Raw genomic sequence first — 17908 nt, 5'->3', positions numbered from 1 at the left:
AAAATAATTTGAATATTCTTTAACCATTTTCATGCCAGTGAGAGCGGGATCTAAGCAGCAAACCTTCAACCTTCTTTTGTCGACAATTTTCTAGTTCAAGCTTTTTATCAAGTAAAGATTGTTGAACCTCATCATTTGGAGAATGGTTTATAATAGTTTTTAAATGTAAAATATTATTTTCAAGTTTCAGGGTGAATATTTTTCCTCCTTTGATTTATTTATGCTGAAATTTATAAAAAGATCCTTCATTTTCAATATTTCAAAAAATGTTTGATCATTGCATGACAAATCAACAGAAATTATATCTTCCATATCACCTGATAGATAGTATTTCAAAATAGTATCCTTAATGCATAATTCAACCTTTTGTATATAATCTGCATCTCTGAGTAACTGAGAGTTAAATTTCCAGTAACCTTTGCCCCTTTTCTCTAAACAAGCTGAGAAGGTGAAATTAATTGCTGAGTGGTCAATTCTATAACCTGGTATAATTTTAGTATTTTCCATTAGTGTAAAAAGATCTTCTGAAATTAAAATATAATCTAAACGATTTTGTTTTATAGGTGGATTTTTTTTTACAGGAATTAGAATTTCTATTATGTTTGATATTTATTATATGTAACTATAAATTTATCTTAAAAAACATTCATTTCACCACATAATAAAACACTGGTGTTTTTTAAAGATAAAATGTTTTGCATAAGTATATCAAAGAAAGATTATAACCATACAAACAGGCAAAACTCATTTTTTGTGAAAATTTTTTTAAATCTAAAACAATGTAACAACCATTATCATCAATAATAGTATTATGAACAACAAAATACAGACCCTTTTTTAAACATAACGGAGATACCGGCACTTTTACTGTCCTTATGACTGAAAAAACATGTGATTCCCCATTCATCCTCCCAGGTTTTTTTCAATGTCTTTAATACTATGAGTTTCTTGGAAACACACTATTGAAGTATTTTTACTCTTAGCCCATTCAAATACATCTGTCCTCTTTTGGGAATTTGAGAAAAGACCCCTCTCATTCATTGATAATATCGTTACATTATTATCCATGATTATAGATTAAGTGGGGTTTTAAAACCATATAAGTTAATTCATAAGTACAAATATACAATTGTAACAAATTTGACATACACAAACATACAAACATAAGATGTCGAATCTTATTTTCTTCATTCAAAATTGAATGCATTTAAATTAATTTACAGTATGGCATGTAATAAGTATACATAAATCTATCAAAGGAATAGATGTTTAAAAAGGAGATAATATTGAATATTATTTCCCCTTTACTGTATAGTGACAGAATAATTTATTTTAAACAAATTTTTCAAGATGAAGATATCTTACATTCTTTACTACAAATGTATTTATATAGGAATATGTAATTCATGCCTGATAAAAACACTTTTTACTTCAGCAATTATCTTTTACCTTAAAATCTATCTTTTGAAATTAACAAAAAGCTGGACATTATTCAAAAATTTAATTAAATGATGTAACTGACTAAACAAGACTGATTAAGTTCCATCTTTCAATTTCTTTTTCATTTACATTGTCAAACAGGTCAAATCTTATTCTACTTCTAGTTTCAGTTTTGGATACAAATTACAGTGGTAAAACCATACATAATTGTGTTATATTATCATGTTTCAAGGATCTGTCATGGTGTGTAATTTGGCTTAAATTTGTGTTAGTGTTATTTTGGATAAAAATATGTTTTATTTTATGAAAGAAAATTTAATGTTTGTATTTTGTAAAAGTTTTAATTAATCTGTTTAATTAATTTTACCTATGTTGTGGCATTAGTACTCGGAATGTCACAGTTTGCTCAAAGCACTTTATTTTGAAATATTAATTGTAATTAACACATGTCACTTTGAAAATTAAGAATTTTATCAAAACATTACAGGATTAGGCTTTGTCAATTAAAGTATAATTTTGCTAACGAGAGTATTATTAACATGTCGAGACATATTTATTTATTTAAGATTTTAGTATAAATATCGTTGGGAAGTTTTGGAAAGGCAGTCAATGTTTCGGAAGCATAACCTCACACTACTCATGTCATTATACTGGCCCTATAAGACTGTCTACCAGTTGACTGTGTAGTGTGAGACAAAATTTATTTCTGACTCATAAATTTTAAAATTAGAAAAGACTTTTGAGAAACTTTTATTTTGAGACTTTTATATTTTGAAATTGAGATTAAGTACATTTTATGTTTTAGTAGTTTTGGCATCTATTTTATATTTCACATTTTAAGGAGAAATCACTTTACTTTGGATTTGATATTTAGATTTGATACTTTATAGTTTAATTAGATTATTATTATTATTTGGAATTGTTTACTAATTGATTTGTTATCAACATTCGTTTAAATTGTTACAGTAATTAAATTATGAAAACCTTCCTTGCGTTTTAGCTATGCCTATCAGAACATTAAGTCTAGCGATAGACTGACCCCCTGTCCCTTGGTTCCAGCAAATACGAGTTAGCTCCCCCTTATCTAACAGTGCTTTCGAGAGGACCTTGGTGACAGATATGGCGGAGTTGACCCCAGGCAAGATACACAAGAGATTCTGAAACTGCATAGCTAGAATGTAGGTTGGCAAAATTCATTCAAAATTATTTAAAACTTAAAATTTCAAAATTGAGACTACAGAAGGAGAGACAATGAGAAGAAGAGAGAACCAGTAGCAGGAGAGACAAGTTGCAGATTCCACAGCACATAACTAAAAGATAAGTACATCTTGCCTATTATAATACACTTTAATAACTTTTAAGTGAAAAGTATAGATGTATGTTGATTCTTCGTGTGAATCTGTTAACCTAAAATATATATATTTGTTTGTGCAAAAACTTTACAGAAGTTAATATTCAGTTCAGAAGAACTGTACTTGTACAAATAATTTTACACGATCTGGACATTTGACTCATAGTAGATAGAATTTAACATTTAGTTCAGGAGAGATTTTATTTTTGCATAATTAATAAAGTTATAACTTAAGGTAGAGAGAATCAAACATAAACAATATACTGACAAAAATAATTTAAGTTTAAGTTTGGTAATTGGAATAGAAATATCATCATGGGTAGAAAAAGGATTTCAAAAGGATGGTGCTGCCAAAAGACAGATGTGCCAGGCTATCCAGTGTAATACCAGGAACAGCAAGTTTCCAGTTTACTACAACCATGGAGAGGAACTTTGTCGAAATTGGACTAGAAGACCACCAAGTGAGATGTTTAGTTGACAGTGGAGCATCTTTTAGCTGTATCAGTCAACATCAGCTGTACCGTCTAAACACCACAACAGCGATACAGAAATCAACGATAAACAGTGCAATAGGTGTATGTGGAGAAGTGCATGCGATAATTGGTGAAATAGTACTACAGCTATCTTTTGGACAATACAAAATTTACCAGAATTTCCGTATATTTGAAACACTACATTCAATAGCTATATTAGGATTAGACTTTTTGAGAGACAATAAAGTGAAAACAGATTTTGAAAACATGACTTTAACTATACCAACTCAGAAGAATTCAGCAATGAACATGGAACATCAAGATAGTGTCGGTCATGTTACCATAGCAACCTTTCAAGACAATAGTGCAGTTACAGCTTTGCCAGAAACCGTGAATTCAGTGATTTTATAACCTCAATCAGAAACAATTATACCGGTTAAAATTCCAAAATTTCAAATAGGAAGTACAGTAATTTTAGAACCATGCCATAAACTTCAGTCACGCTTTTCAATAGCTGGTGGAAAAACAGTTTCAAATATTGATAATAACAACATGGGAATTTACAGACTTTTAAATCCAACAAATCAAACTATCTATTTGGACTCGAAATTACAAATTGCTGTTGCGCAGCTACTTAACTTTAGAAATAGTCATGCTTTCAAAGAACAAGAAGAAGGATTTATATGCAGTATTTTGGAAAGTGCGAAATATTCAAAAAATAACTGTAAAAATGTATTAGCAGACTTAGGGATTAATTTAGAGGATACAGATTTGAATTTGGAGCAACAACAAAAACTTTACAAATTTTTAAGCAAGAACAGAGACATATTTGCCAAGGATTTATCTGAACTTGGTAAAACTGAAATGCACTATCATACCATTCATACAAAGGGCGATAAGGTGGTTAGTTTAGCACCTTATCGTCAATCACCACAGATGCGTGCAGAAATCGAAAGACAACTAGATGAGATGGAGAGACATGGTATCATCGAAGAATCTACATCACCATTCCACAGCCCTGTAGTGTTAGTAAAGAAGCAAAATGGTGAATTTCGTTTTTGTGTGGACTTCCGAGTGCTCAACAAGATAACAGAGCCACTTTCATTTGGAATTCCACACATGTCTGACATTTTAGATACATTAGCTGATGCCAAACCTGAGCTATATTCAACTATCGACCTTCGTTCAGGATTCTGGCAGGTACCGTTAGACCCTGCCACAAAATACAAGAGTGCCTTTATCACCCACAAGGGAGTTTATGAATTCAACAGACTAGCATTTGGTATGATGAATTCACCAATGACATTCCAGTGTTTAATGACCAAAGTGCTGAAAAATCTAAATTTCAAGATTGCCTTAGTATACATAGATGACGTTTTAATTTTTTCCAAGAACTTTGAGGAACATTTACAACATTTAAATTTAGTGTTTACAAATTTACGCAGTGCTAACTTAAAATTACATCCGTCAAAATGTAAATTTGCAAAGAAAGAAGTAAAATATTTAGGACATATTATTTCAAGAAATGGAATAAAAGTAAACCCGGAAAATACAGAAAAAGTGAACAATTTTCAAACTCCTAAGAATGCGAAACAAGTGAAAAGTTTTTTAGGAATGGCGAACTATTACAGAAAATTTGTGAAGGACTATGCGTGTATTGCCACACCGTTAACATCACTGTTAAAGAAAAATATGAAATTTAACGGGACATTGGAGTGTCAGAGGGCATTTGATACTCTGAAAAATGCACTTATTTCCGCACCTATTCTAGTGTTTCCAGAATTTGATAAGCCATTCATATTATCCACAGATGCATCTGAATATTCAATGGGATATGTGTTAAGTCAAATTCAGAATGGAGTGGAGCATTCCATTGCTTATGGAGGAAGATCTCTGCGTGGTTCTGAACTTAGATGGCATAGTACAGAAAGGGAATCACTAGCTCTAGTGGATGGAATACAGCACTTCAAACATTATTTGGCAAATCAAGAATTCACTGTGTATACCGACAATGTATCTGCAGAAAATCAAAGACTGTCAAGGTCGTCTAGGAAGATGGAGTTTGCTACTTCAAGGATACAACTTCAAGATTATACACCGTGAAGGCTCTAAGAATACTGCCTATTGTCTATCCAGGCAACAGTACAAAAATTCAACAGCGCAAGAATCAACCGATTTGGCAGAACATTTGTACAATATAAATGAAAAGGAGTACACTGAAACTGTGTTTTTTTTTATAAAGGAGAGAGTGAGGAAAATGTTATCGCAAACATACAAGGAACTGAATTTCAAGAACCGGAACTTATGAATTTATCCAAATATCAAAAAGAGTGTCATGACTTTGCAGAAATTTACAAATATAAGTTCAATAGAGAATTGCCAGATGATGCAATTTTAGCGAGAACAATAGTGGCCGAATCATACAATTTTTAACTAGAGGACGGAATTTTAAAACATTTTTATTCAAAGAGGTGTAAACAAGTACCAAGACATGAGCGTTTAGTGAAACAGATAGATGTTCCTAGAATTTTACGTGACGACGTTTTAAGGTCTTATCATGACTGTATTCTAGGCGGTGGTCATCAAGGTTTCGACAGAACATACTCATCTCTTCGCAATAAATACTTTTGGCCTTCAATGTATGAGGATATTAAACAATACGTTAAAACATGTGAAGTGTGTCAACAATCGAAAAGGAATTATGGTGCTAAACGACCACCTCTTAAACCACAAATAAGTGATGACATATTTAGTAGATGGCATATGGACATACATAGTGGTCTACCTACAACTCCAGACAAATACAAGCATGTACTTTTAGTGGTGAACAGCTATTCTAAGTGGAGTGAAATATTCCCTTTAAAAACACAAGAAGCTGGTGAGGTAGCAGGAATATTGTACAGGGAGATTATCTCACGATACGGAGCACCTAGAGTTCTCATATCAGATCGCTGCAGGAATTTTACCTCGAACCTTGTTAAAGCATTGTCTGAAATGTTTCAGATTACAAGGCACTTGACGAGCTCCTATCATCCGCAAACCAATGGGTCTGTTGAAAGAATGAACTCCGTTATTCTCCAATCTATACGCAGTTATGCTAAGGATCAGCAAGATGACTGGGTCCATCTATTACCAGGAATCATGATGGCATACCGAGCCACACCAGCAACTCAGTCAACTGATTTCTCACCATTTTTCTTGTTGTTCGGACGAGAGATGTGTCTACCAATAGACACTTTTTTAATATCTAAGGAACATTTGTCCCAAGATCATAGGATATTCTTAGGAAGAATTCTACAAAATTTAGAGCGAACCAGGAAAATTGCGTCAGAGAACATTGAAGTAGCTCAAGAGAGAAATAAACGCCAATACGACAAGACAGCACAGGAACCAGAGTTTAGACCTACCCAAAGAGTTTGGCTGTATTGTACAAAAGTTCCCGTAGGAAAGGCTCCAAAACTACATCGTAAATGGGTAGGTCCATATTATATAACACTTGTGAATAGATTAAACCACACATACAGAATCCGTAATTGTGCTAACAACAAAGAAGTGAAGTCACTAGTAACTGCGCATAGGTTGAAGCCATACTATGACCCTAACACTAGATCAACTTATCCGCCTCCAGAACATGAAAATGATGACGATGAGTTAGATACAGACGAAATAGGTCGACAAGATAACAATGACAGACAACAAAATCGAAGACAGCAAAATGGGGACAACAATGACAGACAACAACAGAACAGGGGACAGCAAAATGATAACAACAATGATAGACAACAACCAAACAGAGACCAGAGAATTGGTAACAACAACCAGAACCAACCACACAATCCACCTGTTGGCAACACCAAACCATCGTGTCAAGATTGTAAACGTGGAAATTGTACTCCATTTAGTGAAGAAAACATTGACCGTCTAATGGCTTCAAATCGAGGTAATGGTACACTATATTACAAAATAAAATTCAAAACAGGACAAACCGAGTGGCATTTTCCATGTAAAATTCCAACAAATATAGTGCGGCAATTTCATGCGGACAGAACAATGAGCGGGAAAAAGAAAAAAAGACCTCTAAATCAAACCAAGCATAAATTCTTTAATAAATCTGACAAACCAGGATATGAAGAAAATAACGAAACTAGTACCAATTCCCAAAAGGAATCTGTAAATGTGCTATCAACCAATAACAACCCTTCTTTGGATTATTCACAACCTGAAAAATTACTAGCAGTGCGTTCAATAAATAAAAAGGCTTATTATCTTATTCAATCTGGAATTATCCAAAAGTGGCATTCAGTTACATCCGTCCGTAACCATGCACACAACTACTTTACAACAATATTTGAGGAGAGATTGCTGCAAGAGAAATTTAACTTTCTTAGGGGAAAACACCAGAAAACATTGAGACAAGAATTCAGTACCTGTGGTCAATGGTATGAATTACATGAAGCAAGAGTTGACAATAGTGGGAAAACAGAGTTTTTGTTAAGTTGGATGAACCCAAATATGCCTCCGGAATGACAGACTTTTGGTGAAGTGTCGAATGGGTGCATTGACACTTTCTTAAAAGAGTTAACGAGAGAGTTTCAAAGATAGATAAATCCATGGTGATTTGTTTTAAACAATTTGTGACTCGTTCGGACAGTGTTTAAAACTTGAAAATAGTATTTTAGTAGCATGTAAATCTATTTAGTTTTTCTAAAACATTTTTTTTTTTGGGTAGGTAGTTCTAGGCCTTAGTGTGAGTGCACGCATGCTAATTCTTATTACTACATCTTTTGGGTTAAAGTGTATTGTCTTTTTGGAGATTTACACAAAAATATAAAGGTTGAGAGAGGCTAGCTAGCTGACAATTATTGCATATATATTTTTTTCTGGCGCCAGCTTAAACATAATTTGTATAGAGTGTATTGATATGTTTTTAAGATGTTAATATGTGAATGTATATATCATGTTTGGGGACAAACATATTGGAGTAGGGGGGAATATGTCATGGTGTGTAATTTGGCTTAAATTTGTGTTAGTGTTATTTTGGATAAAAATATGTTTTATTTTATGAAAGAAAATTTAATGTTTGTATTTTGTAAAAGTTTTAATTAATCTGTTTAATTAATTTTACCTATGTTGTGGCATTAGTACTCGGAATGTCACAGTTTGCTCAAAGCACTTTATTTTGAAATATTAATTGTAATTAACACATGTCACTTTGAAAATTAAGAATTTTATCAAAACATTACAGGATTAGGCTTTGTCAATTAAAGTATCATTTTGCTAATGAGAGTATTATTAACATGTCGAGACATATTTATTTATTTAAGATTTTAGTATAAATATCGTTGGGAAATTTTGGAAAGGCAGTCAGTGTTTCGGAAGCGTAACCTCACACTACTCATGTCATTATACTGGCCCTATTAAACTGTCTACCAGTTGACTGTGTAGTGTGAGACAAAATTTATCTCTGACTCATAAATTTTAAAATTAGAAAAGACTTTTGAGAAACTTTTATTTTGAGACTTTTATATTTTGAAATTGAGATTAAGTACATTTTATGTTTTAGTAGTTTTGGCATTTATTTTATATTTCACATTTTAAGGAGAAATCACTTTACTTTGGATTTGGTATTTAGATTTGATACTTTATAGTTTAATTAGATTATTATTATTATTTGGAATTGTTTACTAATTGATTTGTAATCATCATTCGTTTAAATTATTACAGTAATTAAATTATGAAAACCTTCCTTGCGTTTTAGCTATGTCTATCAGAACATTAAGTCTAGCGATAGACTGACCCCCTGTCCCTTGGTTTCAGCACATACGAGTTAGCTCCCCCTTATCTAACAGTGCTATCGAGAGGACCTTGGTGACAGATCTTTTTCGTCGCATTATCAATTTTTCAGTGTCAGTGTTTCTAACCTTCACGATAACAGGCTTGGGTAACCTTGGCCAGGTATTCTAAGGATGGCTAGCACATCACTGGATTCAATATTTACATTTACGTCACTTTTTACAAGTTCAACAAAGGCTTTTTTCAAGTTCTCATCCCTTTTTTCAGGAAAGTTGAGCATTCTTATGTTATGTTTTCGACCTTATTGCTCATTGTAATTGGCTAACTTCAATGCATCTGAAGTTGGTAATCGATAAATATTTCATATGTTTCAAGATGTTGCATAATGTGTTTGAAAATGATGTGTTCCATTAGTAGCTAACGTCAATGAAACAGGTCTATAATTTACTGGCAAGCTTTTGTCTCCTTTTTAAAAAAGTGCTGTGATGATAACTGTAATACAGGGATATAACTCAAGAACTGTAAAAGTGAAGCACTGAATGGTGAAGATTGCTTTAATTTATCAGTTAGTAGTAATAGTTAACAAAGGTATTTTTCCATTTGTAAAGGGGCATAACTCTAGAAAGGTAAAAGTGACATGACCAAAATTTAAACCTGATCTGTATTTACTGGTGTATCAGTTTCATAACATTTGGTTGAGGCAAACTAAAGTAAAAGAATGGAAACCATCTTTGGGACGTATGTACGGATGAACAGACAGACAAGGGTAAAACTTAATGCCCCCTTTGCTACGCAGGGGCATAAAAATCAAAACCCTGACCACATGCACACCTTTAATATATGTACAAACAGCAATCAAAGTGAAAAATTCCTAGCATTCAAACTATAGGAAGAATTACCAGGAATAACTTTGCACCTCTTTTGCAAGTGAATACACCAACAAATTACAACTTTCTCCCAAAATAGCAATTATTAATAAAAATCAATACCCTGACAACATGCACACCTTCTATATATGTACATTACAAACAGCCAGCAAAGTGAAAATTACCTATCAATAAAACTGTAGAAGTAATCTGGAATAACTATATACCCATAATAGGACAGACGAACGCAGAGACAGGACAGATCAACAGGTGTATAACTATATTCCCCCCAACAAGTTCTGAGGGAATAAAAAGAAGATGTGGTATGATTGCCAATGAGACAACTTTTCACAAGAGACCAAATGACACAGAGAATATAGTCTTAAATCTTTATCTGTTTTTTTCAGTAATAAGTCATGTTGTTACTAGTTGCTGGGCAGAAAAACTAGAACAGTATTAACCAATGCACCTTTTAATCTGTATGTCCTCGTTTTGTAATCAATACACAGATAGTTGAAAAGGTTTTGATTAATTATTGACAAACCAAATGCCACATGCAAAATGATAGCAATACCTTCCACTGATTTATTGCTACTTAGGACTCCATTATAAATCATCATAGATTTCCTGGCACAAGAGAGTTAAAATAACAAACCAATGAATCTAGGTTCAAGTGACACATTGTTAAAGAGATGTAAATAGCACTCTAGGCCTTAAGCATCAGAGTGTTTAAAATAGGAATATGGCAAAACAAAATAGTTCCTTTTCCTGCCTCCCTTTCTATTCAAAATGGTCCTGCCTTCCCATCAAGCCTCGGTCACACCTTACCGGATAGCACGAACGGACGCCTAACGGATTAAAATAAAAGTTGTCCGTTGACAAAATTGTTATCCGTTGGGAGTCCGTTGATGTACTGACCAACAAAAAAGGGACGCCTAATGACTGCATAACGGACATGCAAGGGATATGCAACGGACAAGAAACGGAGACGTAACGTACAGAACGGATGTCGAACGTACATCCAACGGACAAGTACCGCATAAAACGGACACCTATTGGAAGCGTATAAAATGGATAAACAAGATATGGGCAGGAATTCGCTAGTGAAATTTTAGGGTCAATAGTGTTTATCCAATTAAAAAATAAAGAAATCATGCAAATATGGAGAATAAACATTGTTTAAATATCAAAGTGGGTTAGTCTTTGTTGCCAAATGCAAAAAAAATGGATCCAATTAAAAAAATCAACAAAAAATCAGCACTTGTTATGTGCTGGTAGTTGAAAACTGTAGACAAAAAGTGTGACATTTCTGCAGTGGCAAAACCCCATGTCATATTTAGAATATGCCTGAAGAATTGTTCTACTATCATAGTTGAAAATCAACTGCAAAATGATCTGTCTATCATTTAGAAACCCCATTTTGTACAGAATCCGATTATTGTTGCAAATAAAATACGTTTGAAAATGGACAAGTGCATGTAACTTTTCCCGTCAACAAATGTTACATGCACCTTTTCATTAGCTGATTAGCTTTGGAAACAAGTTATTGGTCCAGCATGGCAAATTTTGAAAGGTGTCAACAATGGGTACAATTTGGATTTCATGATTTTTATCAATCAACTGAAGTTTGAAAAATTTAGAAGGTAAGAAAATTTATTTCATTTTCGTGTCAATACTGCCCAATAATACTCATCTTTTTATAACAGTTGTATACTTTTTATAGTAAGCATTACCATAATAATTTTTTTCACAAGTCAACCCACTGACAATTACATTAAAATGTGGCTTTGTCATCTTTCACACTAGGCATCTACCAGTGATCAAGCAGATGATAAGAGAGTGGGACCAGGTTAATTTGACCTCACAATGAAGTGTTACATGCACTTTCTGTGTAAATTAGGTTCTTTGATAATGATGTGTGACTTGCTTTGCAATTTTGTCAAAAAATATAAGTTTATCTTGTATTTAAACAGGTTTGACCCTTACGATATTCATTTTATTGCTGGAGAGATTTCTGTACATAACATTGACACGAAAATATTTACCAAGGAAAGGTGTCTATGATACATGCAAAAGCTTTTTATTGTACGGTTTGCCTTATCAATCTAATTTTTTACATGAAATACCACAGATTAATTGCCAATTTGATTAACTAGTACTTGTATTCATTCTCAGCATTATAAAGATAACTGGCCACTTAATTTCAAAACATAAAATGTAACATTGACACCAGAATAAAAACAATATTACTTTATTACACTTTAAGCATAATTGGCCAGTGCATAATATTAAATCTAATGTAAATTTATGCTGAATTCTTAACAGAGAAGTTGTTGATCTTTCTTGATTTCTAGACTTTACAATATTTACTTGTAATTCTTATCGTTTAAAGGCATGTAACATTGACACATCTTCTGCGTCCAGGTTACATGCTACAACCTAATAAATGTGCATACAATTATTCAATCAATAAAATCTTGTTGAAATTTAAATTTGCTTCATTAAAATGATACATGTATTAAAGAAATAAATGAGTTTTAATTATTTGTGTTTATTTTTTTCCTGATTGACTAGCAATTTTTCCTCATCATTTGTTGGTGTTCCTGTCAATGTTACATACATAACCCAGAATTATAATGTTTTAAAAGCATTGATTTCCAAACCTCTGTTATGAGCTTTAAAATATCTTTTTAACTGAGTTTATAAATGACTAACATCTGAAATATTGTCATCACACAATTTCTTTGATGCTCCTATGATAACTTCATGAGTAACATGGACTACGATTTTTGTATCAGGTCTTTTTTGTGTTACATGAGAAGATTTTACTGTGTTGAAATCAACAGTTAATCTAATTTTTAATATTCAAAGTTATTATTATGGTACCTATTTTAAAAAATAATATATAAAGTAAACCCAAATTAAACTTTTTTTTCATAAAGAAATTGTGTATGTAACATTGACAGAGTCTATTATTTAGACTTTTACATGTTCAGGCCAGTGTTACATGCGTAAACAAAACTTACTGCCATATATGGAGTTATTATCTTATTTTTATTTTACAAAATTAAAGCGTTTTCATGTTTTCCTGTTTAATTTGTCTTTTAACACTAGTTAGTAACATTGACAACAATATTTTGTGTCAAGATTTTTTTATGTTACATGCAAAGGTATTACTTCCTTAAAGTCAGACATTTATATAACATTTTATAACCTAAATGATTAATTAAATATTACTGGGCAGCAATTATATTATTTCTCCAAAGTTGACTATTAAGCACACCACTTTCATCTTCTGGTCTTCATGTATGTAACATTGACATACAACCTTTTACTTTTCAGTCAATGTTACACGCATGAACAGAACTGATAACATTTACTTACTCCTTTGCTCTATAAAGAGATTATTGATAATTTAACTTGTTTTACCACCATCAAACTTCATTTTTATTTCTAAATATAGATATTCTTTTTAGAAGTGTATTTTCTTCATTGACAACAAAATTGGTGTCGGTCTTGAAAATTTACATGCAATTTTTAATAAAAAAAAAGCAATATAAATCTAAGAAGAAAAAGATGATCAGCAATAAATGTGATGAAGAAAACTATCAGGAAGATGCTGCAAAAAGATACTGTCCCTGTCAACCAGTCAGATGGTGATGTCCCTGGCAGCCAGACAGATGGTGATGTCCCTGTCAGCCTGGAAGATGGTGATGTACATATCAGTCAATCAGTTAGTTGGTGATGTTCCAGTCAGTCAGTCAGTCAGTCTGTGATGTTCTTGTAAGCCAGTCAGAGGGTAATGTCCCTGTCAGCCAACAGATGGTGATGTCCTAGTCAGTCTGGCAGATGGTGATGTTCATATTAGTCTGTCAGTTGGTGATGTTCCTGTCAGTCAGTCATATGGTGATGTTCCTGTCAGCCGGTCAGATGGTGATGTCCCTGTCAGCCGGTCAGATGGTGATATCCCTTTCAGCCTGTCAGATGATGATAACCCTATCAGCCTGGCAGATTATGATGTCTGTGTTAGCCAGTCTGATAAGGTCCCTATTAGTGAGTCAGGTGTTGACGGTCCTTTCAGTCAGTCAGATAGTAGTTCTGTGTCAGAAAACCAGATGATGGTGACTGTGTATGCAGACATACTAGTGATCTCCAATTTGACCATTCTACAGCAGTGTAGAAGATATTTATTTCAAAATCTTGTTTATTTATCCCTTTTCATTCACCAGTCAACACATGTATCATGTGTATTTACTGATGCTCATTATAGAAATCATGAGGAATTCAATTTGTAACATTTTTTTTTAATTGTTATGCCAATAATTGACATTCCAGAATATCTTTTGCATTATAAGAGGTTCAGGCTCCTTCTGATTTCAAAATAATAATATTAAACTCATCATGTATACCAGAATTGAAATTTTGAAGGCCAGAAACGCTTTTCGTTTACAAAAGACTATTCAGTGACGCTAATGAAACAAAAAAGTAAAAGAAGGCCAAATAAAGTTGAAAACAGGACTATGGTCTAATGGGTGTTGGTTTTCTCTTCTGAATTGTTTTACACTGGTCATTATGGGGCCCTTTAAATTGTGGCTTTCTGTAGTTTAGGTAACAAGTTTTCAAGATGAAATGGCATTGAAAAATCGAAACAAGATATTTGAGAGTTTCTATATTATTGTAAATTTTATAATCTATGCATGGATTTTGGTTCTGATTGAGGGTAGATTAATTGTTGTTTTGTTTTTTTCCTTTTTTCAGATAGATAGTTGAAGATGTTGGAGACAGAAAACAAGAAACAAGAAACTTGTTTTGAATGTTTGAAATAAAATTTATTGTTTAAACCTTAAAAAGTTATCATAAATGTAAGATTAACCAGCAGAAATAAAACGAGATATAGGGTAATATGTCTATCAGACAACAACCTCAAAGATGAAACCCAAATTGTTCTTTATAGAAGTTATGTAAACAATTGAAAATAAGATTCTCAATAAATGCAGCTGTATCAACCTCTCATCATGCTCGTAGATTTGTCCATGTTTTGTCTTGGTTTTTCATACTATTAGTTTTAAGTGTAACTAACTGTGTCACATGAATGAGGGATACATGTAATCATTTTGTACCCTTACTTTGTCAGTATTAGTCATTGAGTGAGAAACTTCGTGGATGCTGATGGTTGTGTGGTTGTCTTCTTATCAATCTCATCCCTTTGCATAAAAAAACGGGTTGCTTACTTACTGATATAAAAATGTTTCATGTTGTGGAAATTTTGGATGACTCCTTCATCAATTGATCTATCTTTGGTCTTAATTTTATTTTTCTGGTTATTTTGACATTTGAATATCTTTTAATTTAGCCTTCCATAGTGTACCACCATGAACAAGCATAACTACTGGTATAGTTAAAAAAAATATGTCTGCTGTCTGAAATTTAGGTGAATGGTTTTGGTATCAACTACTATTTGAATAATATCATATATGAGAAATGTGGCAGTATAATTGTATAATTTACATTCAGATGGTTGTTTGAAGGCTTTTTATATCTTTTAAGGTCAATTCTGGCATGGTTCATTATTCATATTTTTTGTGTCCACGTTACATGCAACATTTAAGTCACTATTTTATGACAGAAATGAGATAATTGCAAAAATATTAATACAGTTTTTTAATGTGAGGGTAACACAATGAAAAAGAGCCTTTACATGTTCAGAAAGAAAATGATTCTTACTGTATTTATCTCTTAAACATTGCATGTAACATTGACAGAAAAGTAGAGGAAACTTGTTTTCACAAAATTTCTGAAAGAAATGAAAATATACATTTTAGATTTTTGATGATAGACAATGTTTAGTGATCAATATATATGATATTGAATGTTGAATAAGTTAAGGAATCATTAATCTCAATTTGGAAAAAGTGTCCATGTTACATGCTCCAAATTCATTATTTGCTTTGGTTCCAAACTGACGCAAGTTTAAAAATGTTTTTTTTGGTTACAAATAGAAGGACACCATTTGTAGCAATAATTTGTAAAAAATTTAGAAGCTTATAATGATTTTTATTTTTTTCTTACAATGTCACACTAAAGTAGCATTAGCGAATTCCTGCCCATATACGAAAAAATTAAAGGCGACAATAATAATACATGTAAATCGCATTAATATTGAACATGTTCTGTGTAACTGGTTTTGGTTTGTTCTTCAAAATGCCGCTTAAGGGCAGTGTCAGACCTGAATAACAGCTGCTTGATTGTGAAGATGTGCCCTTATTCTAAGATCGATTATGAATAATAAGAATTCATGAACATTAGCCGGGTAGCACTCCACAGTTAGATGTGTAGTTTCGCATTTTGGCCCCTGTGGATTTTTCAAATATAAGACCTAGTGTGCAATATAATTAATTTTTGGATAGCTGAGTATTAAAATAGCCTTCGTATTGGGTTTATATGAACATCAAGATCATATAATGTATGTAATATAGGCTGTTTTCTGTATGACAGTCTGTATTTGTATGTCCATACCATACATTGGTCCGGCAATTTTTGTAATGTTTTTTTCCAACTTTTTGTCGCACGAACTTTGTGATTAGATTTTACGAAAAAATGAGGCGAAAGACACCCATTTTTCATTTGATCATTAGAAAGATTTATGAAAACAGTTTCTAAAAAGGTATCACTCAAAGGCATTGAAATTCTAGTTTGATCCAAATGTTGGGGGAATATGTGACATGTTTACCCCCCTTTTTGCAATATTTTATGCTAAATAAATGCAGAATGTTGCCGTGGATACACAGAAAAGGAATTATTTTTCACCCTTTTACTTTTAAAAATCAATTCTATGGAAGATACTGATTACATACATATGCACATGTACATCACAAACAGTTAGGTAAATGTATTAGAAATCCAGGAATAGGAGATGATAAAACATTTTGTGGCTCATTTTTCATTTTAATTTCTAACTGGGGAGTGCTACCTTAAGAAATCTAATTGGCATTCCTGATGAGAAATTTTCAATTGGCATTTATCCGTTTCAGATCTGTTCATCATCCGTTTTATCCGTTATACGTCCGGTAGAAGTCTGTTTCACATCCGTTCAACATCCGTTTTATTTGTTAGACGTCCGTTAGAAGTCTGTTGGTGAATTTATCTACCATACCTCCAATGGCTGTATAACAGACACGTAACGGATACAAAACAGAAACGAAACGGACAAGTACTGTACAAAACGGACGCCTAATGGATGTCCAATGGACATTTTATCAGTTGGACGTCCGTTCAAAGTTTTGAACATGCTCAAAATTTTCCATCGAACAGAACGGACGTCGACGTTCGCTAAACGGACATGCAACGGTTCGAGCTATCCAGTAAGGTGTGACCGAGGCTTCACATTTTTAGGAAAGCACTTTCAAGGTCCAGACATTTTGTGTAAAACAAAAACACTTCTCAAGGTCCAGACGTTTAAAGTAAAACAGTTCTGATGGTCCACACATTTTTGCTAATTAAGTCCTCCTAAAGTCTGAATCTCTATATACAGTCTACTGTGGATTCATTCATTTTTGTTGGTATCAATTTTCATGGATTAAGGAAAAAATCATGTCATGGATATTGAATTTTGTGGTTTTGCCAAAGTCTTCGAACACAGAAATTAGTGGTTAAGCTATACCCATGAAATCAAAGAAAATTAGTTTCCCAGGAATAACAATTAATCCACATTATGTAAAAATTTTACTATTTTACATAACTTCCAACCAGAGGCAAGAAGCTTGCATATACTGTAAATTCAGAAATTATTACAAAAAATGTGACAGGGATATAATCCCAAAAATTCAAATTTGCATTTTGAATTTTTTTTTATGAATAATACAAGATTTTTCTCAATATCACAAAAATCAAAATCGCATTTAAGTGAAAAATGACAATATCACAATTATTAATGTGTGCCATAATCTCTGAATTTACAGTATCATATACATAATTTTTGTCTTAAG

At 32.6% G+C, this 17908-nt stretch overlaps 1 protein-coding gene across 1 annotated transcript in view; it reads right to left on the bottom strand.

The window, feature by feature from the left end:
* The window catches only part of LOC139491907 (putative inhibitor of apoptosis), a 396259-nt gene that overhangs the window by 141592 nt on the left and 236759 nt on the right, over window positions 1–17908 (bottom strand). The gene's annotated exons all lie outside the window — the stretch shown is intronic.

This window comes from Mytilus edulis, chromosome 10 (genome assembly GCF_963676685.1).
Source record: "Mytilus edulis chromosome 10, xbMytEdul2.2, whole genome shotgun sequence".
Lineage (NCBI taxonomy): Eukaryota > Metazoa > Mollusca > Bivalvia > Mytilida > Mytilidae > Mytilus > Mytilus edulis.
This window is presented reverse-complemented; position numbering and strand designations above follow the sequence as displayed.